General features: G+C 36.7%; 1 protein-coding gene across 1 annotated transcript in view; it reads left to right on the top strand.

Annotated features, from left to right (window-relative positions):
* The window catches only part of FBXL17 (F-box and leucine rich repeat protein 17), a 122137-nt gene that overhangs the window by 46747 nt on the left and 53479 nt on the right, over positions 1 to 21911 (top strand). The window lies entirely within an intron of this gene.

The raw sequence follows: 21911 nt of genomic DNA, 5'->3' as shown, positions 1-21911 counted from the left end.
AAAAGTAATGTATCTTTTCCCTTGAATATTTTGAAAGCATTTTTATATATAATGCTGACTAAGTATAATTATTGTAAAAACAAGCAACTAATTGTATGAAAAATATGTTAGAAGCCTGAGGAAGAACTGTAAATAGAACTTTACTATCTCACTCCTTCTTCTAGTATTAGTGAATTGCTACTCCACTCATATCAAGATTCAGTATTATTGAAATTGAGGCTTTTGACGTGACAAACATATATGTAATATTTGTACACACATGTGATTTTATTTCAAGCATTTAAAATAGAGTAGCCCCATGGTGAGATAGATTTAACAAATAAAAATACATTTGGCAGCTGCTCACATTTATGACTGGTTGCAGTGTCCTGTGGTCATTTGTCAATGAATTGTGATGTTTTTACCATTTTCCATCAGAAAATGCCAAAATAAAATCCCATTGGATATGCTGGATTCGCTCCACAATCATGTGGTTTGCTTAATGACAATGTGATTTATTTAATTATGGTGTCTTGCTTGATGACCATCATAAAAATGGTTGTAAAATTGAGTCAGATCACATGATGGCCACAATGAATTACGATAAAAATGTCACGCTCAGTTGTAGTCATATGTAGAGGACAATCTGTACACGAATGCCCTTTCTTCTATCCTGAGTTATATATTGCCCTTTGAATCAGAATATTGGTACTACACATTAAGAGTATATTTGTAGTAGCTTCCAGAAATATTTTTAAAAGATCAGTAATTCAAGATACAGAAGTAGAAGATTAAGAATTTACATTTAATCTGAGCATATTCAAATATAAATAAAACAAGGAACAAATTTTTATTTGATCTGCTGAAAATTAACAAGTACAGTGGGAATATTGCATAGAAAAATGTCTAATTATAATTGTAATGACCTAGGAGACCATGAAATCCTTCCTCTCTGGGAGTTATAATGCACAGGTAAGACAATTGCGTAGTAATTTGTCTTAAGATTAATAGAAGAATATGTTTTTCCTCTTTGATTCTATATGGCCACTTTCTAAAAGATATTTTGTTAGATCAAATTATGAAAATAAAATGGTAAAAGATTTTTTGCTTTAAAGTAGGTCCCTTTTGCCTTGGCTTAAGTATGTTGGCTTAGCAATTTTTTGGTTTTGACATGGAAATATTATATGGTTAGTCCTTGTTATCCATGATTTATTATACACTGTTTTGTATATACAGTTTAGAGCTTGTTATTTGCAATGAAGGTTTTCATGTATCCAAAGGCTTTACCTTGTTTTTATATTATTTTATGGATGCACAGTGCAATAACATTGATCCATCTGAGATATGAATATCTGTGCATTCTGTACTAAAATTAGAAATAAGCCAACAGTTTATATACATTATCTATGAAATTAGAATTTATGTTGCAGGTATAATTATCCGGGTAATTAAAAAACAAATGGCTTTCTCTAAGGTATTAAATAGCTTCAATAATAATAATAATAATAATAATAATAATAATAATAATAATAATAATAATAATAATAATAATAATAATAATAATGTATTATACCAATTCAGAGAGTAATTATAACAAAAAGGTATTATATGGTCCCTGGAAAACTCTAACAAACCCAATCAGTCTGAGCCAGAAGAACCGAAGATCTGTTTTGTTGCCGGCATCCATGGTAATGCCCCTGTTGGTACCGAGCTGCTCCTGGCACTGGCAGAGTTCCTCTGCATGAACTACAAAAAAACCACAGCTATCACAAAGCTGATTGAGAAGACAAAAAGGTATTAAATTGGTTGATGAAAAGGAACATGGAATATGCATTTTGATAACAGGGCTTAGGCATCAGAATAGATTTAACATTGTACAGAAATGGATCATAAGAATTTGTTTTGAATATCAAACATGGTCTGTGAGACATTTGTTTTAAATGACTTGGAATTTTAGATAAGGAAATAAGAAAGACAAAAGGATTCCAGATTCAGTAGAGTTCCAAACAGAGATTCAGAAGAAACTTCTGCCTGCTCTAGGTACATTAACTTTATGCTGGCACTCATTATATGACAGTATATGTGTTTACCTCATTTGATGTTTATTGAGTTTAATTATGGTAGGAATAATTATAGGAAACAAACCATGTTTGGTTGAAGTTTCCAGTGGGAGTGGTGTATTAATGTGAAGAAAAAAAAACTGTGCAATGCTTTGTAGCAACATTAGCTATTAATAGGTGTCGTGTTATGCTTTATCAAAATAACAAATTACACTGTGGGTTACTGTGATGTATAAAATATTGATTTATTCAGAATAAAGTTCTGGGTAATCTAGATCAAATTACTAATACTGTACAGACCACCTCAAAAGGTACTTCATGAAGCACCCTTTCAAGTTGCTTCTCTAAGTCTCAAAGCATACATATTTGTTAAGCAGTAAAAGGTAAGCAGAGCTGTTTACTGGCCCCGAAGGGCGGGATATAAATGGAATTAAAATAAAATAAATAAATAAATAAAACTCCACAGTCAAGTGCTTGCTCAATGTGGGCTCTCATTCACTTCAGGTACAGTAACCGGAAAATGTTGACCCGTATTATTTTATATAAATGATGCTATGATTCCGTCACAGACATCAATCAGCCCCAGGGAAACAGTATAAAGATTTTTTTCTCAGTACTGTATTGATAGCTATCTTCTTATTAAATACCAGAAGAAAAAAATTGATCATAGTTTCTGAAAACTTTGTAATGAGTAATTGAACTTGAACATGTTAAGTGCTTTATGTTCCATATTTTGTACAAAAAGTGATTCCAACCTGCACTTTTTAACCCCACAAAGCAAGACCCCCCCCCACCCCTCTACAGCCATCAAACAATTTAGGGCTAAATTGTGCTAAGTTGAGGTTTAATTTTCAAAATTGAGCTTACCTACAATTATATTTTTTATTTATTTTTGTAATCTCTGTGCCATCTGACTCCCAGCGATGATAGATGGCTTAGAAAATGTTTAAAATAAAAGAAAAAAAAAGAAAAAAAGAACAATAATGGCAAAAATATTTAACCCAAATGGGAACAAAGAAAAGGTAGAAAAGGGGGTTTCAGTTATGCTTTCTAAAGGCTTGGATAACTTATGTTGACATCTAGAAATAGCACTTTCAGTTCCTGCATTTTAGTATGTTCCTAACAGTCTTGTATCTGAATGATGGTTTTTCCCATATGGAGATGTTAGTTTGACGTAACTTTTGCCCAGAGATTTTACTCTTACAAACATTTCATTTCACCTGAAATACAATTCTGATTGGATAAATTACTGACTTATGGCCTGGAACCTTTATATTTTGTATTTATGCTTTATTATAATTTTTATGTTGCTTTGTTCAGAACACAATTGTATGAATGATTTTATGCATACGTATGGAGTAGTTCCTATAATAAGGTAATAAAAAATATTTAATAGATGAATTTCTTTCATTCTCATCTTAAATTCATCTATAACTGAAGATTGGCTTTTAAATGTTAAAGATTTAATTTTTTTTACATAACAGCAAATAACATGTGCAATGTTCTATATCTTTTTATAATACAGCATTTTATTACATACTGCACTATAATTTTTAAAAAGCTGCTGACCTCTAAAGGGTTCTAAGCTGTTTTATGTAGGTTTGTATTTTGCTGTTGTGGCTCTAAGTAATTCTTAATAAAAGAGCTGTTGATAATACTTCTTTCTTTAAGAAGCTTTGCTTTGTTTTAAAACATCTGTGACTTCAAGGCAAATGTGGGAAAGTGAAAATTAATTTATTTTTATCTAGAGCTAAAACATGTCCATGCAAGAAAGCTTTGAATTATTATTAATTTGTGATGAGTACTAGTTTTTCAACAGGATGAGCAAATACGTTTCACAGATGTTAAGCAATAAAAAGTATCCTGAAAATGATTTACTAAGGCAACCACAGTTATACTGGCTCTGTTTTTTCTAAATATTCAGAAAGAATATACATAAAGAATAGGAAAAGCAATTTACTGAATTACATCTAAAGACAGTGGAAAATGTTTGTGAATTTCATATTGATTTAGAATACAGTAGTGATGACAAATGTTAGTACATTCTCCTTTGTTTTCTCTCGCCATTGTGGTTGCATTTCTGGCACAGTGTAAAATTGCTCTAAGGATTTCAGAGGATTCCTTCAGTTATTTGGTAAACAATTCATAGTTTATCCATGGCAGATGTGCTAATATTTGATTGTTTAAGCAATTTTGGGTTGAGATCAGCATAACATGGTTTGTAGGTTAGTGTTATCCTTCTAAAGCAAAGCAGTGGTTAAATGCAAGAATGCTTGTATTATGGCAAAAATTAAAATAGTAATCAAATAAATATTAATTTATTAGTTTCTTGACTGTTTGAATTAAGAATTAACTAAGACCTAAGAATTAAGATTTTTTTGAATTAAGAATGATATAACTATTTTGTTCCAAAAGAGATTCCTATGTGAATAAAAAACAAGCACTACTGATTTCATGCTTCAAACTGGGAAAACATCTCTAACATCTTTTGTCGTAAGTCACATCTTCAGTACCATACTACTTAAAGGACAATAGTTATTACTAGTTCCAAAAGAGTATGTAAATTTGTAGTAAAAAACTTATTTTTTTCTAAGCAGTCAAAACTTGCTCAGATCTGGTTCCAGTTTGCATCAGGACTTCCTTAATCTGCAGTTGATTGTAGAATACTGTTGGAACAACTAGTGATGGGATGGGTGGGGGGGCATTTTCTAAAAGACAACAGTTGCAGCAGCATGATGGAAGCCCTGTCCCTTTGTGTGCACATTTAACTGATGATAACAGAGATACAGAAAGGGTAGGGATTGGATTGCATTACTGCCACCACCATCTTCTACCTTTCCCTTGCAGATGTCACTAGGAATTTATAATTACCAGATGTTGGGAACCACTTTCTGTTTTAATTATCCCTTAGTTGGCTGTATTTTGTACCTGAACATCTGCAACCTGTTAAAGACTTTTAGCATGCTTGATTACTTTGCTCCTATGGTTTACAGTCATTAATGGGATATTCATAGTTAGTTTACTTTTTAAAATTGATTAATATCATACTGATCAGCAGATGCTCCAACTTCGTGTTCCCATTTGGTTTTTACCTGTTTTCTCTTATTATCACAGTATGTTTGCTGAGATTTAATTTTGTTCCTGACTCTAAATTTGCATCAGTAGCTAAGTGCTTCAGTTGTAAGGTACATCATCTCAATTAATAGTTATCAATTTTATAGTGTTTGACTAAGAATAATAATTTATTCATTTTCTCTGGATTTCTTCTTTCCTTCCAACAGGAACATGTTTCAGTGTGCTCCTGTATGTAATAGAGAATCCATGTTTGCATGTAGTCTTCAGTTTACAACAACAATTGGGACCAGAGTTTGGTCATCATGATTGTCATGTCAATGTACCCATGTGACTGGACCCTATTTTACAACTATTTTTATGGTGGTTATTAAGTAAATCATGTTGTAAGTATGAGCCATTCTCCCATATGAGCATTTTTTGCCAGAAACTGGCAAAAAGCACCAGAAACCAGCAAAAAAAACTTTGCAAACCATGATCACATGACCACAGAATGTAAATGGGTGCCAGTTACCAAGTACTCAAAATGTGGTCATGTCACTGTGTGGGGGTGCAATATTTTACATGGCTGTATGCGCTTTATGGGCTATAAAGTCCCATTTCCAAGGCCTTCATAACTGTAAATGGTTGTTAAATCACCAGTTCTATGTAAAAGGCTACCTGTAATAGTATGCACAAGTCTTTGTGACAGATCCAAAGATGCTTTTCCAAAAGATTTTCATGTTTTTTTCTTTGGAAACATTTCACTTCTCATCCAAGAAGCTTCTTCAGTTCCTTCTTTGTAACAGAATTGTGAATACTGTGATAATGTTGATAACTCTAAATGTACTTTCAAGTTGGCCTTAAAAGTGGTCAGAGATCTAAACTGTTAATTTGTTAGAATTGGGAAGATCCCAATGTTGAGCCTAGGACACATAGATTTGGGAATAGGATTGCTGTTGGAGGATGGAGGCGAGCCATATTATGGGGTGATGGGCATAGAGACAGATGGTGAGAAATGGAGTGGACTACTCTCACATAATATGGATCCATTGTTTTATACTGGTTTTGTGTTCCAGTATCTTGATCTCAGCCCTTGTACCCTGTTAGCAGATCTTCAACAACCCTGACCGTCAGCTATTGCTACTGAATTTCAAGTCAATCTGCAATAAGACATCTCTTATCAATGATTTAACTATTGATAAAAAGGCCAACCTATCATGTATTACTGAAACCAGTTTGGAAGGGCAGGTAGCCATTTTGGAGATATGTCCAGATGGGTTTCGGATATTCTATCAGCCAAGACCTGGGTTTGGGGTGGAGGTGTGATGATTGCCATATGGGAATCTCTTATAGCTTTCAGGAGCATTGCACCACAGTTCACCATATATGAGACTCTGTTCATTATGTTGGGCTCAGTTGGGACTGTTGCTGTTCCCTGCTGTGTAGCACCCTCTTTGCTTGAACTCTGTGACTCCATTCTGGGTTGGCATTGGAGTTCTCCATATGTGTGGTTCCAGAGTACTTTAATTTGCCTTCTCTAAGAATGGGATTTGAGGTGGCTCAGGAGTTCATAGTAACCATGACACCCATGGACATATCCCATATCACCAAGATCCTGACATGGGATAATGTTCGTACATCAGATCTGGTATTTCAGTTGGAATAGTGGCTGTATGATCTGAAATTGGAGGAGCTCTTGGTGTCTTCCTTATTATGTTAGAACATGATTTCCATGGGATTTTCTAATGCCACTATCCACTGCAGGGAGGCTACACCTATTGTACTTGTCTGCCTCCAGTGACTGAATGAACCTGGGTGGTTTCTGAGGGAGCTGGTGATTGTTCCGGGTAGTTTGTTGCACGGTCCAACTGAAGCCTTGGCTGCTGCTTGGAATAAGGGAGTAGCAGAGGCATTTGATCAGATTACATTCATGCGGTCTTTCTTCTTTCAGGGATTGGGTTGAGAACTACATGTATGTATTAGAATTGTAAATATATACATACCGTATACACAGATTCATGAGTAGTAACTGATTTGCTTCACTAAAGAGTATAATTATAGTTCCAGTAAAATGTATCCGTACTTATTTTCCTAGAATTTCCTAGAATCTTAGCTGAAATATTTACCCAGAACATGACTTTGTTATAAAGTATTATTTTCCTATTGTGAACTCTGTTAGCTATCAATCAGTGAAATTTAATGGTGAACCTGTTGATAATTAAGTGAAGGATTGGCAAGCAGGTTTATTGGTATCTCTTTGACTCTTTATATACATGCTATAAAATTTTGTGTGAGACATTGGTATAAGGAGAGAAATTACTTGGTTTTATTGATTGTCATGAATATTTGAATAAGATTTTCTTGCCTTTATTTCTCATAGACTTTGTGATGTTTTTTCAGAAATTTGGGCCCTACATTTCTGCTTAAGTGGTATCACTTTGAGTATTTTTGCATTAGCAGCTGTATAAAAGCAATATGCTATATAAAAACCAGATTATATCATGGTTCTGCTTTAGCATAAAGAAAATGAGTATTAGTCGCAATAGGTAGTGTTGAACTACTTGGAGGCTCTTTTATCAATAAATCAACTGAATTTTGGAAATGCTTGACTAAATTAAATATTGAATGATGGAGACTAGGGTTATTTCAACAAAGTCTCTGAAATGGTTAAATTTTCTCTGCATTAGTACATAACCTTTCTATTTCATTTTTATCCATTTTTATTAGTACTTTATAAGCAATGTTGAGATAAAATATATTTAAATGATTGTGCATTTATTATAATCTGGCCAATTGTTGAATGACATTTAGGTTTTAGTTCAAAATGAAGTCCTGAAGATGAATATTTGAAAATAAGTCCTTTAGGACAGCAGTATATGAATTAGCACAAAATAAACTAATCCACAGTAGATTATATTCCATAATGTTCTTTCACCAGAGAGAGATCCTTGAGGTGTACATCACCCACCCATCTCTTTCATGCCTGGTATATATTATAATGTTGGGGACCATTTAGAACAGGGATCTCCTACCTTGGCAACTTTAAGACTTGTGGACTTCAACCACCATGCTGGCTGCAGAATTCTGGGAGCTGAGGTCCACAAGTCTTAAAGTTGCCAAAATTGTCAATGGTTGGAGACCCATGATATAGAACAAATATAAGGATTCTAGAATAAAAAGAAACAACTATTTCATTAGTGGGATAATATAATAAAATAAAATACAGGGAGTGCAGAATTATTAGGCAAGTTGTATTTTTGAGGATTAATTTTATTATTGAACAACAACCATGTTCTCAATGAACCCAAAAAACTCATTAATATCAAAGCTGAATATTTTTGGAAGTAGTTTTTAGTTTGTTTTTAGTTATAGCTATTTTAGGGGGATATCTGTGTGTGCAGGTGACTATTACTGTGCATAATTATTAGGCAACTTAACAAAAAACAAATATATACCCATTTCAATTATTTATTTTTACCAGTGAAACCAATATAACATCTCAACATTCACAAATATACATTTCTGACATTCAAAAACATAACAAAAACAAATCAGTGACCAATATAGCCACCTTTCTTTGCAAGGACACTCAAAAGCCTGCCATCCATGGATTCTGTCAGTGTTTTGATCTGTTCACCATCAACATTGCGTGCAGCAGCAACCACAGCCTCCCAGACACTGTTCAGAGAGGTGTACTGTTTTCCCTCCTTGTAAACCTCACATTTGATGATGGACCACAGGTTCTCAATGGGGTTCAGATCAGGTGAACAAGGAGGCCATGTCATTAGATTTTCTTCTTTTATACCCTTTCTTGCCAGCCACGCTGTGGAGTACTTGGACGCGTGTGATGGAGCATTGTCCTGCATGAAAATCATGTTTTTCTTGAAGGATGCAGACTTCTTCCTGTACCACTGCTTGAAGAAGGTGTCTTCCAGAAACTGGCAGTAGGACTGGGAGTTGAGCTTGACTCCATCCTCAACCCGAAAAGGCCCCACAAGCTCATCTTTGATGATACCAGCCCAAACCAGTACTCCACCTCCACCTTGCTGGCGTCTGAGTCGGACTGGAGCTCTCTGCCCTTTACCAATCCAGCCACGGGCCCATCCATCTGGCCCATCAAGACTCACTCTCATTTCATCAGTCCATAAAACCTTAGAAAAATCAGTCTTGAGATATTTCTTGGCCCAGTCTTGACGTTTCAGCTTGTGTGTCTTGTTCAGTGGTGGTCGTCTTTCAGCCTTTCTTACCTTGGCCATGTCTCTGAGTATTGCACACCTTGTGCTTTTGGGCACTCCAGTGATGTTGCAGCTCTGAAATATGGCCAAACTGGTGGCAAGTGGCATCTTGGCAGCTGCACGCTTGACTTTTCTCAGTTCATGGGCAGTTATTTTGCGCCTTGGTTTCTCCACACGCTTCTTGCGACCCTGTTGACTATTTTGAATGAAACGCTTGATTGTTCGATGATCACGCTTCAGAAGCTTTGCAATTTTAAGAGTGCTGCATCCCTCTGCAAGATATCTCACTATTTTTGACTTTTCTGAGCCTGTCAAGTCCTTCTTTTGACCCATTTTGCCAAAGGAAAGGAAGTTGCCTAATAATTATGCACACCTGATACAGGGTGTTGATGTCATTAGACCACACCCCTTCTCATTACAGAGATGCACATCACCTAATATGCTTAATTGGTAGTAGGCTTTCGAGCCTATACAGCTTGGAGTAAGCCAACATGCATAAAGAGGATGATGTGGTCAAAATACTCATTTGCCTAATAATTCTGCACTCCCTGTAATGAAACTAGTAAAAGCTGGAAAAATACAGTGTAATGAGCATTATTTGATAAAATCCATATAGAGTTAAAAGTCCAAAACATAATTGGACTATGAAAGGAAACTGGAATATATACTATGTTACGGCTTGCTACTAAGAATAACCAGGTATATTGGGGTGTTAGACCAGGAATGGGGTATGAGCCTAAATACTTTAATTTTAAATTTTAAAATCTGTAGCTACAAACTCATAGGAACAAAGAAGAAGAGTTTTTAGAGATACCTGAATCTAAATCAGAATATTGTTGTATAACAATATGTGTATTCATATTCATGGAGGGCAAAGGAGCTTTGTAACTGGCATGGGCGCCTTCATACCTTTTGGCTGCCTACTCCAGATCAGAAGCACTCATGTTCCCTTGGGTCCCTGACAATTCGCTGCGACCAACTAATCATCACCGGCTCACCGCTACCAATTCATCGCAGGACAGCTTGACATGGCCAGCTCATTGCAAGGACAACTCGCCATGGAAGCTGGGTGGGTGAGCAGCAGACAGATCAAGCGGTGTGTTCAGCAGGTGGATGGGAAGAGCGTGTGGTGAAAGGATGAACTATGTGGGTAGCAGGGGGGAGAGCCATGTGGACAAGGAAGCAGTGGACAAAGTGTCCAGGGTGTGGTAGGCGAGTGGGTGGGTGGGCAGGCAGAGCATGTGGCAAGACAATGGACCACATTGGCAGCCAGAGGGAGAGCCAGGCAGTGAGTGAGTGAGTGGTGGGCAGAGCAAGTGGGGTACGGCAAGAAGATGGACTGCATTGTCAGCAGCATCAGTAGCTAGAGCCATAGAGTGTGTGCAGCATGCAGCTGCAGTGGCTTGCCTGCCTACCGGCCAGTTGGTATTCAGGATAAATTGGTGTAGGGCACGACAAGGCAGCACCCACAGTGTCTCATCCTTCCTGGAGCATCTTATGAGACTATGGCGATGCCAGCACTGCTCATCCCCTTGCACAGTCAGTGACCCCCTGCTACCATTGGGCTCCATGCAGAAGAGGCCAGGAATGGTGGGGGTGGCCATGGCAGCCAGTGGGTGGGGGCTGCTGGCATCACCCTGGTCTTGTCGGAGAAAAGCAAGCAAACAAAATAGTAGGGCAAACAAGAAAAGGCATGCTTTGTGAGGGAAATAAGCAGAAAATGTTTTCCCTGCAGCAAGTTGGTTGCGCCGAGTAGTCCCGTTCCCTGTTTCCTTTGGTTTTTAATATCTCTAGTAACTCCTCCAAGATTGGAGTCTTTTAAACTTTCTCTTGTATTTTTTTTTGTTTCAAATGAAAGTTTTCCAATTTTTGAATTTATTATTTTAAATTATTTTTAGAGATTCATGGCTTTATTTAAAAATCATTTTATCCTTACCTTTAAAGTCTAATTTCCTCAAGGAGGAACAATTGTTTCCAAGAAATAAGCCTGTTTTTTGGTATTCTTTATCGAATGTTTCTATTCTACAGTATTAAGAAATATTCTTTGCATGTTTCTAGATAAATACAAAGTTCCTTTGCATGTCTCTTTATTTATATATGTCGATACATGTGCACACTATAGATATACTTTTCCCTGGCACTTTATATTAACTGCGGTATGAAGTCTGAAACCAAAAATATAGTTTAATGTATAGGTTTAATAAATTCACCAAAGAAAGAAAAATATATCTGGAGAAGAACTAGATTTAGTAGACCATTACATATACCTTGGCCAATGGATCTCAGTGGAAAGTGATACAATGAAGGAAATTAAATGGCATGTTAAATGTGAATGGCAGGACAATTTCCCCCTTTGCCTGAAGAGAAAAGTTTTCAATCAGTATGTGCTACCTGTTCTAACATATGCCAGTGAAACATGGATCCTAACTTCACAATCAATACAAAAGCTAAGAGCTATGGAAGGTTACATGCTTGGCATCACAAGACAAGATAGGAAGACCTGCACATGGATTAGAGAACAAAAGTATACAATATCATCAAGAGAATAAAAGAATTGAAATGGCAAAAAGAACTGATGGCGCGTGGACCAAAGCAGTAATAGAATGGATCCCACTTGATCCATGAAAGACACCTAAAACAAGATGGATCAATGAAATCAACAAGTATGGTGGGCCCAATTGGCAAAAGATAGTTCAGGACCGTGTTGATTGGAAACATGTGGAAGAGGCCTTCATCCTGCAGTAGATAAATGGCTAAGATGATGATGATATGTGACACATTTGAAAATGTTATTTTTCTAATTGGTTTGGTATTATTGCATATATAAGGAAAATGTCCATCTCATTTTCAGTAAACTAATTGTCCCAATTAAACTGGTATTAGTTCAGACTTGTTCCATTTCAAATGGTTTGTGCTATAGTAGAGAAATAAAGCAATGTCAATTTATTATCTTTTACTGTGCTTCTTGGAATTCATGTGTTATAAAATCTAGCAGCTATACAGTATCAATTACAAATGGATATGACTTCACTGCTTCACTTACCTATTTTTATGTATTCCTTGACATGAGAAATAGTTTTTTCTTATTTTTCCCCTAAAAAAATTATTTAGCACTAGCAAAAGATTTTGCACTACTACTTTTTAAAGGAGATTTGGCTACTAGTGCCCAGTAATATGTGCTTATGTTTTTGCTTAATTGTATGTTTTTATTTCTTATTTATTGATGATTTTTAGTGAATTTTAAGTGACAATGTTACCACAAATGTTATTCCACATATTTCCTATATAAATATTTATTCTATTTCTTATATTTTGGGAAAGTGCTAAACAAATATATTCAGGAGACAAATATTTGAGAATGAATCTGTATAGAAGAAATGAATAATTATGCAAAAATGTTTAATGAAAACAATGTAATTTCCTATCTCTCCCTGTCCTCTATCTGTATTTAATTGGTGACAAATACCAGCTTAGGATAATTAAAAAAGAGAATAAAACCACTTCCATATGGTCCAGTATTTGAAAGCTGAAACAGTTTCCTGAGGCCTGTAGAGAACAGAATATTTAAAATAGTTAATAGGAAACCAATTTCTAAAGCAGTTAGCTAGATTTCTGTACTGTCAGCAAAGATAATGTTGTTTTCAGTTTCTTGTACTTTAAATGCTGTTTAGGGAGCTATGTAAGTTATAATTAATACATAAAGAGAATCAGAATGTTATCCTCACATAAATTGGCACTCTTGTAGAAACTAAAGGGATATTGGCAAACTATTTACCTATATGAATGGCCCAAAGTATCATCAAACTATTTACATTTACCCCTTCTTTCCAGAAATCACTAATCCATAAAATTAGCAATATAATCCACTTCTGTTATAGTAGATCTAGAATAAACTTTTCTAACATATGAATACATTTGTATTAATTAAATATATGGTATATTGTTTATAATATAAATAAGCCATTTGTTTTAAAACTTCATTCATAGGATATTTCTTTTGAAATTTATTACAACTTACAGCTATGAACCAACAGGTCAGGTATTGGCTACCATACATTATGTTAATAGATACAGGGCAATGAATGTTGCTGCTTTCAGGTTGTAAGGATTAGACGGTGATATCACTGTTGCCTAGGGCACAGGTCGGCAACCTGCGGCTCCGGAGCCGCATGCGGCTCTTTGAGCCGTCTCTTGCGGCTCCCAGCCGCCCGGTGCGCGCGCACCTCTTCCAACGGGCAGTGGTGCGCGCGCACCTCTCCAAATGGAGAGTGGCACCGCCCGTTTGGAGAGGTGCACGCGCACCTCCCCGAATGGGCGGAGGTGCGCGCGCACCTCCCCAAACCTTTGGGGAGGTGCGCGCGTACCTCCGCGCGAAGGGGCAGCGGTGCCGCTCTTTCAGGAAGCTGCCGCGGCCCGTCTCTGAAGCTGCCGAAAGCGGCAGCTTAGCAGACGGGCCGCGGCAGCTTCCTGAAAGAGCGGCGCCCCTGCCCATTCTGAGAGGTGCGCGCGCACCTCTCCGAATGACCGGAGTTGCGCGCGCACCTCCCCAAACCTTTGGGGAGGTGCGCGCGTACCTCCGCGCGAAGGGGCAGCGGTGCCGCTCTTTCAGGAAGCTGCCGCGGCCCGTCTCTGAAGCTGCCGAAAGCGGCAGCTTAGCAGACGGGCCGCGGCAGCTTCCTCAAAGAGCGGCCCCCTTGCCCATTCCGAGAGGTGCGCGCGCACCTCTCCGAACGACCGGAGTTGCGCGCGCACCTCCCCAAACCTTTGGGGAGGTGCGCGCGTACCTCCGCGCGAAGGGGCAGCGGTGCCGCTCTTTGAGGAAGCTGCCGCTTTCGGCAGCTTCCTCAAAGAGCGGCGCCGCTGCCCCTTCGCACGGAGGTACGCGCGCACCTCCCCAAAGGTTTGGGGAGGTGCGCGTGCAACTCCGGTCGTTCGGAGAGGTGCGCGCGCACCTCTCGGAATGGGCAGGGGCGCCTCTCTTTTTGAGGAAGCTGAGACGGGCCGCGGCAGCTTCCTCAAAGAGCGGCACCGCTGCCCATTCGCGCGGAGGTACGCGCGCACCTCCGGTCGTTCGGAGAGGTGCGCGCGCACCTCTCGGAATGGGCAGGGGCGCCGCTCTTTGAGGAAGCTGCCACGGCCCGTCTGCAAAGCTGCCGAAAGCGGCAGCTTTGCAGACGGGCCGTCGGCGTCGGGCAACCGGGAACCGGTTCCATCTCATTTTTTAAAAAATGGCAGCCGCGTGCGTCCGCGCATGCGCAAAAAACCTTTTTGCGCATGCGCGTGCATGGACACACGCACGCGGCTCCCTCTTTTTTTAATTTGTGATGGAACCGGTTCCCAGTGGCTCTTTTTCTTTTTTAGGTTGCCGACCCCTGGCCTAGGGGATGCCCTTTCATATCAGTTGCTCACTGAAATGGTACCTATTTATCTACTTGCGATCATTCACTTTCAAATTGCTAAGTGGGCAGAAGTTGAAGCAAATGATGGTAGCTCACCCATCACAGCAACACTCACAGCTCGAACATGGGCTTGCTGATTGTCAGCTCAGTTTTCTAAACACATGAGCCATCCTATTCCATCAGAGCAATGGATGACAATGAAGTAATGTCATCTGGAATAATGCTTATTCTGTTGCCATGCCTGTCCTCTGAAATGAGATTCTCCCGATATCCATGTACCTTCTATCCTGGTGGCTTTTTGGAAAGCCTTATGGACTTGCTGTATTCCCAGGCCTCAGATTAGAGTGATTGGAATCACTGCTACATTATGTGTGGATAGGGTTGACTGGATCTGCCATGGATTCCTGATGTTTATTCTAGTGTTTGTATTCTGTTTTTATGCTGTTCCTTTTATTGTATACACAGGATCAGTTGGAATTGGGCAGTTCCTAAATCAAATAAATTAAGGCCATCTATTGTGCTGCTATAAAGAATATGCTAGGCATCTTCTGGCTTGCTTATCTGGGAGTAGTTTGTTCAGATCTTCATGACTAAACCAACTACCAGTTTGTCAAATACTTCTCTCTCCTGCTTTGTGGAAGTGATACGGGTCGTGGTAGGTGTCTGGGGCCATGCAGTACTTCAGTGAAGTTCTCAGTTTTAAAAATAGGTAAATCATTCTCAGTGGCAAAATCTTCAGCCATTTGCATTTCCTGACTGTTCATTTGTTGTGGTGGCATATTATATTCTGAACTAAACAAAATTACCTTCTTCCAATTTTGTTTGTTTTGGAGAGAGAGGGTCTAATTTTCCTAGTGGTTATAGTTATTTTATTTATACTTACTTTTAATTTTTGTATTTTTTGTAAATTGATAGGAAAATTTGTTGTAGATTTACCTGTAGATAATCATACAAAAATGAGCACACAAGAAAGAAAAAATTCTATTTTTTTTCCTCTTTTGTATTTGCACCTTTCTATTTGTTCTCTTCCAATAATAGGTTATCAAGGATATGAGACATGTGTTATTTACAATTCCCTCAGGGTATAATACAATTCAGGGCTATTTCTTAAGTTTTAATTTAAGACAAAGTAGGTATCACAATATGAACACTTAAAACTTCCTTGATCTCAATCCAGAGCTGCTGCAGTTTATAGTCATTATTATATGAAACAGTAAGGTGTAGTTCATTTACTTAAATCATAAGAATATTTGGAATTGCACTTATTTTAATACCTAAAATACCTAATATTTTAATATATAGTTAGTTCAAAAAGCAATTTGCATTATAGTATACAAAACATTTTATTGCTACTTTGTTTAAGTTGACTTTGATGGATGCTTAAATAAAGCTAAATTTCATTATAAATCTTCCTTACAATAAGCTTTTTTATTATATTTCTTTGGAGCTGCATTACAGATCCATTTATCCATTTGATCCACTAATGTTTCTTTTACTCATAGTTATTCTTCAATAGCTTTTTCTTTTCCACAGTAGGTTTAAGGTTTGTTGGGAAGAACTGCTGAAACAAGAACGTTTTCTTAGTAGGTCTTAGCACCGCCCTCAGTCCTTCGGGAGAAGGGCGGTATAAAAATTAAATTATTATTATTATTATTGTGGTAATCAAGTATCTTGCTTATAATTCATATTTCAGTTTAGGAAAATAGTGCTTTTATTCTAAGATTGTTAGAGATTTTTTGTTCATGTCAAATGATGACTATTGGTTTGAGTCTGATATCAATATCATCCAGTGCGTTTCTGGATGATGGATAAGTTGCATACTAAAAAAATGCAATTTTTCAATGGACCATAGATTATGACTTACTGTCAGTGGGAAATAACTGCCTCTTTTCTGTATTCCAATTATCTCTTTTTAGTGTCATGTTAAAGTAATTTCATGCTACTATCAATAACTTGTTAGCTATTATATATGCACATTTTGCACACATTTTGAAGTTAACTTCATTTTCTATGTAATGTTTTATTTTGTTCTTTTTTCACATTTAACTGTGAAACAGAATATTATTTTTCCTTTAGTATAGGATGTAGGATAATATATAAAATGGGACTAAAAGGCTTTTGAATTCATTTTTATAATATTTCATCATCCCAAAATAATTAATGAAAATAAAATTTCATGAACAACAATAATTCCAGTTAATTAAAAATGTCCTTCTTTAAATAAAGTGGAATTAACTGGAAACATTTCTATAGTAATGTTAGAGGTTGAAAAATCACATAAAAATCACTTCGGGTTTTCCTTGAACTCCACTGATTAAGCCTAATATTCATCTTATGTGGAATGAACTCTGTCTCAAACTTTATAGAAAATGAAGAATATTGGCATCTGTTCTAATGAATGGTTGCCTTGCAAAAAACTTAAGTGAGTTGGCCCAAGAACTGTCTCAGTATGACGAGCTAAACACAGGCATTGTTCAGTGAGCAGCCTCTGTGTCATTTTGGAAATTAAATCTTGGCTAGCTAACATTAGGTCTGTATACACACATTGAGTTTCTTTGTCTCTTTACTGTAGTATTCTTTCATTTCATACAAAGTTCTAAAGAGGTCCTTGAATGCCTCCGCCTTTAAAAATGCCCTGAAACAAGTATTTGATATAAGGATGACATAGCCCTTCTCTCTTTATTTGATAACATTCCTCTGTTCACACATCAAAAGGCTTAATAATAAATTCTCATACTAGCTTTGCTATAACCAGAAAGCAGGAAAGGAATTTTTAGCTAGTGGCGGTTAGCATTATAGTTGTAAAAAGGAATTTTACAATAATAATCATGTTTTGTAATATAGCTATGTTTCCATTGTCTTCTCCATTTACAGTAGTGCTTCTGTTCCCCCCCTTCCCCCAGATAGATTACATCCAGCTGTCCCGTTTATGGGCTTACTTGAAAGCTGGAACTTCTTTTAAAATCTGTAAAATACAGAAAAAATCCTAAAACATTAGTCAATTCACTGCTGTACACTATTTTTTTCCAGTTAGGCATTTGTGACTTGACAGTAATTCCTGAGCTATTGCATACATTTAAATAATGGATCAGACACTGAAGAAAATTGGAAACCAATCGGCAATCCCTGACAAAGTCACAGGCTCTTGTTTCACCTCTCCTATATGCTATAACAAAAGATCAAAAGAATAATAGCAGTTCTTTTTTTCCCCTTCAAGCAGGGAAAATAGAATAACAAAATATGTTAAGTTACAATTTAGCTTCTCCCAATTTGCTTCCCGGATTATGTTATATTTGATAACTTTCTATCATACAACCTCTTACCAATTTTAATTGTGCACAGAATGACCAAAATTGGTTGTTAACATTTCTGATTCCAGAATCCAAGTGAACCTACAGTAGCCTAGTTGTTTCTTGAAACTAATATCCATAGCAAAACCAAAATTCAATCTTACCTATGTTACCTTGATTTTTCTACAGTGTGTATTGCTTTCAGCTTTTAAAATGAGAATTAGAAGTGATAGCATCAGACAATGCTTGCTGTTTTTGTAGTTCTATTTGGACATCGCCTTATCTTAGATTCCAATTGACTGTATTACCAGAAAATTGCCATGGGACTATTTCTGTCTGAAGTAGAACTGCTCAGCTGTAATTAGAATTTCTCTGTCAAATAATTTGAAGAATTTAGAAGATGAACTAAAAGTGTTAGTTGGGACCATGGAAATTCTGGGACAGTCCGCAGTTTGTCTTTGCTATTAAAATGAGAATGTGATAGATATACAGGTAGTTCTCAACTTACAGCAATTCATTCAGCCATCGTTCAAAGATACAATGGCAATGAAAAAAAGAATTTACAGCTAGTCCTTGTACGTTGGAATGGTCATGTTATCAAAATTTGTGTGCTTGGCAACTTGAATTTCTGGTCCCAATTGTGGTTGTATATCAAGGACTGTCTGTATATAATATACTGGCAGCCTTCCTGGTTGTTGCAATGTTGGAATGCAAAAGTTATTTTTTAATGTAACATATAACAGGATTTAGCATATTTTAGTTGTTCAGCTTCTCTCCGATTTTCTTATTTCCCTCTGGCAATTCATCAAGCATACCATTCAGAAATCTAGTCAATTCATTACTCCATTCTTTTTTCCCCCCTTAAATGTTCCCCTATGAGTAAACCTTGCATTTGCAGCTTTCTGAAGGAAATATTTTGTAAAATAGGAAGAAATAATATATATTTTTAAATATTCTGATGGAAGGTAGTGGAAAACCACTTTTGTTTTCTTGGCAATCAACTATCATATTGTTGCTATGGATGGATTCAGCTTTTTCTTCTTTAAGAGCTTCCTTAACATATTAATCATAAAGCTAAATGGAAAGGATTTTCTTAATATAGGCTGCCTTACAGAAAATCAGCAACAACCTTTACTTCAGTACTTACTCTGAAGGTTAAACCAACAGATTTACCTTAGTATTTAGTTTTGCTTGTCTGTTATTAGTTGTTTTACCAAAAACATTTCCTTCTTTCCCCCCCTCCCCCAAATACTAGCTAACTAAAAGCCATCCAGGAAACTTAAAAAGCCCTGACTGGCAACCTTGGTATATGCATTTTAAATAGTCAGCAACACAGAACATCAACAAAAGAGGTTCTGCACATTCAGAAGAATTCCTGAAGAATTAACAGGACAAACAAGAGTGAGAACAACAAATCAGCAAGTTAAAGCATCTGCCATGTAGCAAATTGTACTGTAGTAAATGGTACCTAAAGGGACGCGGTGGCTCAGTGGGTTAGGACGCTGAGCTTGTCGATCATAAGGTCGGCAGTTTGGTGGGTCGAATCCCGAGTGCCGCGTAACAGAGTGAGCGCCTGTTACTCATCCCAGCTTCTGCCAACCTAGCAGTTCGAAAGCACGTAAAAATGCAAGTAGAAAAATAGGGACCACTACGGTGGGAAGGTAACAGCGCTCCGTGCGCCTTTGGCGTCTAGTCATGCCAGCCACATGACCACGGAGATGTCCTCGGACAAGCGCTGGCTCTTCGGCTTTGAAACGGAGATGAGCACCGGCCCCTAGAGTTGGAAACGACTAGCACGCATGTGCGGGGGAACCTTTACCTTTACCTAAATGGTACCTGAGTAAAATGTGTGTATGGACACCAAATATTACCAAGCAAAAATAATAGTCTGCATTTTCAAATCTACAATTTCCCTGGGAATGTAGAATTCAATAAACACTAGCACTTTTTCACACAAATGAAATTGATAATATTCTGGCTTTTTAAAAATGCATTCAGAATCAAGAATTCCAAAAAAGGGTTTGCTCAAGTAGATCAAACCATAAAGCATAAAAAAGACTCTGTGTTCTTGGTTTGCTGATTTCATGCATAGATGTAGACTATGGGTATACTCTTTTGTCCATTGATTGTGAAGCTGTCGGCATCCTTGAAGATCAAAGGCATCCTTAGTCAGCATCAACATAGGCAGAAAGCATGTCACAGAAAACATATCTGATTTCCAGAACCCAGTTCTATATTTACTCATTTTTGGGGATTTGCGTGCCATTTGATGAAGTGAGCTACAGCTTATGCCTTTTATCAAAATTTGTTGGTTGAAAAAGTGGTATCAGATTACTTATTTTTATCACCATAATCTAATTCAGATCTCCTCCTATAATGACCCTTGAATCATAACCATGAACCCACAAAACCCTTGTGGCATGTACTCTGAAGTAAACTTCCATTTATGTCCTAGATTGGAATTACATTCTAACATTCTAAAGTATAGGAAGTTGAACAGTGACAATTGTACAGCTTCGAGTATTTTGAGTTAATTTTTCCATAGTAAATCAGTGAGGCTGAATGCTGAAAAAATAGTCTCAGTTGTAAAAAAAAAAGGATATGTTAACTTTGAGAATTGTCTCCATATTTGGGAAAGAAATCACACATTTATTTTATGATTTGAAAAATTGCATAAATACAGTTTGAAAAATGTACAATTACATACATTTGAAAAATGAAGTTCAGTATTCACACATGCATTTGTTAAATGTATGGGATTGCAAGCTTTCTCACCTTTATTATACTACGGTTTTGGGTTTTTAGTTTTAATTAAAACAACTCTTCTGAGATTAAGCCCTTTTACCATTAAGCCTTTTGAGGTCTGAGATAAAAAGCAAATGTTATTTTGTAACATTATTTACATGATTTACATGATTTTAATTAATGATTATAATCTCCATGGTCACTTTTTGCAAAAGGGTATTTAATTGCTTAAACGTTTTTCATTGTTTGCAGTTTGCAAAAACACTTGGGCCTTGAAGTATTATATCATATTGTTGTTACCTCTTCTACTCATTTCCTATTGCAGCACCTGCTTTTCATGCAGACTGAGCCAATAGACAGAAAAATAAAGCTTGCTTCCTTCTGCCAAGACATAACATACCTCCTGGCAAGGTTATATTTGAAAATAGTTCTTCATGTGGGTTCATATTCAAGTAGCATTGTTATTGCCAGATCATCTGACTAATGAAGGACCAAAATGATAGTGTATTTTTTTTATTTGCTTGAGGCATGAACATGTAGCATTTCTTTTGAGAAAAAAGGGATTGTGGTGTTTCAAACAAAGTAGAAAGCTTAACCTCATAGGAAGGTCAGTGTTTTCATTGGTAACATGGGAGAGAAAGCAACTTTGTAAACAAAATAAAAAAATAAATTTGTGGTTACAAGTAACTGGAATAAATAATAATTGTAAAAAGATTGTTTTGAGAATATACATCCTGTCTTTCGACATTATCAGTCTGAACTATGAAGTATAAAATCTCTATATAAACCTTTTAAAAGTTACTTTGTGTTTAATATATAAGGCCAAAGAGCACTAACAAAATACTTATTTTACATTGGAGTATCAAGTGTATTTTTAACTGCAACATTTGTAAAAACAGCTATTTGTTAACTTTGGGGATATGCTCATGATGAATTGTTTGTTAAAAACAGTATGAATATTTTAATAATAATAAAATGGAGGCAAATTTAATTAACTTGATCCTTTTTTTATCAATTATACCAGAACTCATAATCAAATATTGTATTTTATTAATGTTAAGATGGGTATAGAAGATACTTGTCTCCCAAAGGATTATTCCTCACTGAAGTTGAATATAAAGAAACTAATGAGAAATTGAAGGGATTCTG

The sequence above is a fragment of the Vipera berus genome (genome assembly GCF_964194415.1).
Source record: "Vipera berus genome assembly, chromosome: 2".
NCBI lineage: Eukaryota > Metazoa > Chordata > Lepidosauria > Squamata > Viperidae > Vipera > Vipera berus.
The sequence above is the reverse complement of the archived record's forward strand: the minus strand, read 5'-3'. Positions and strand labels throughout refer to the sequence as shown.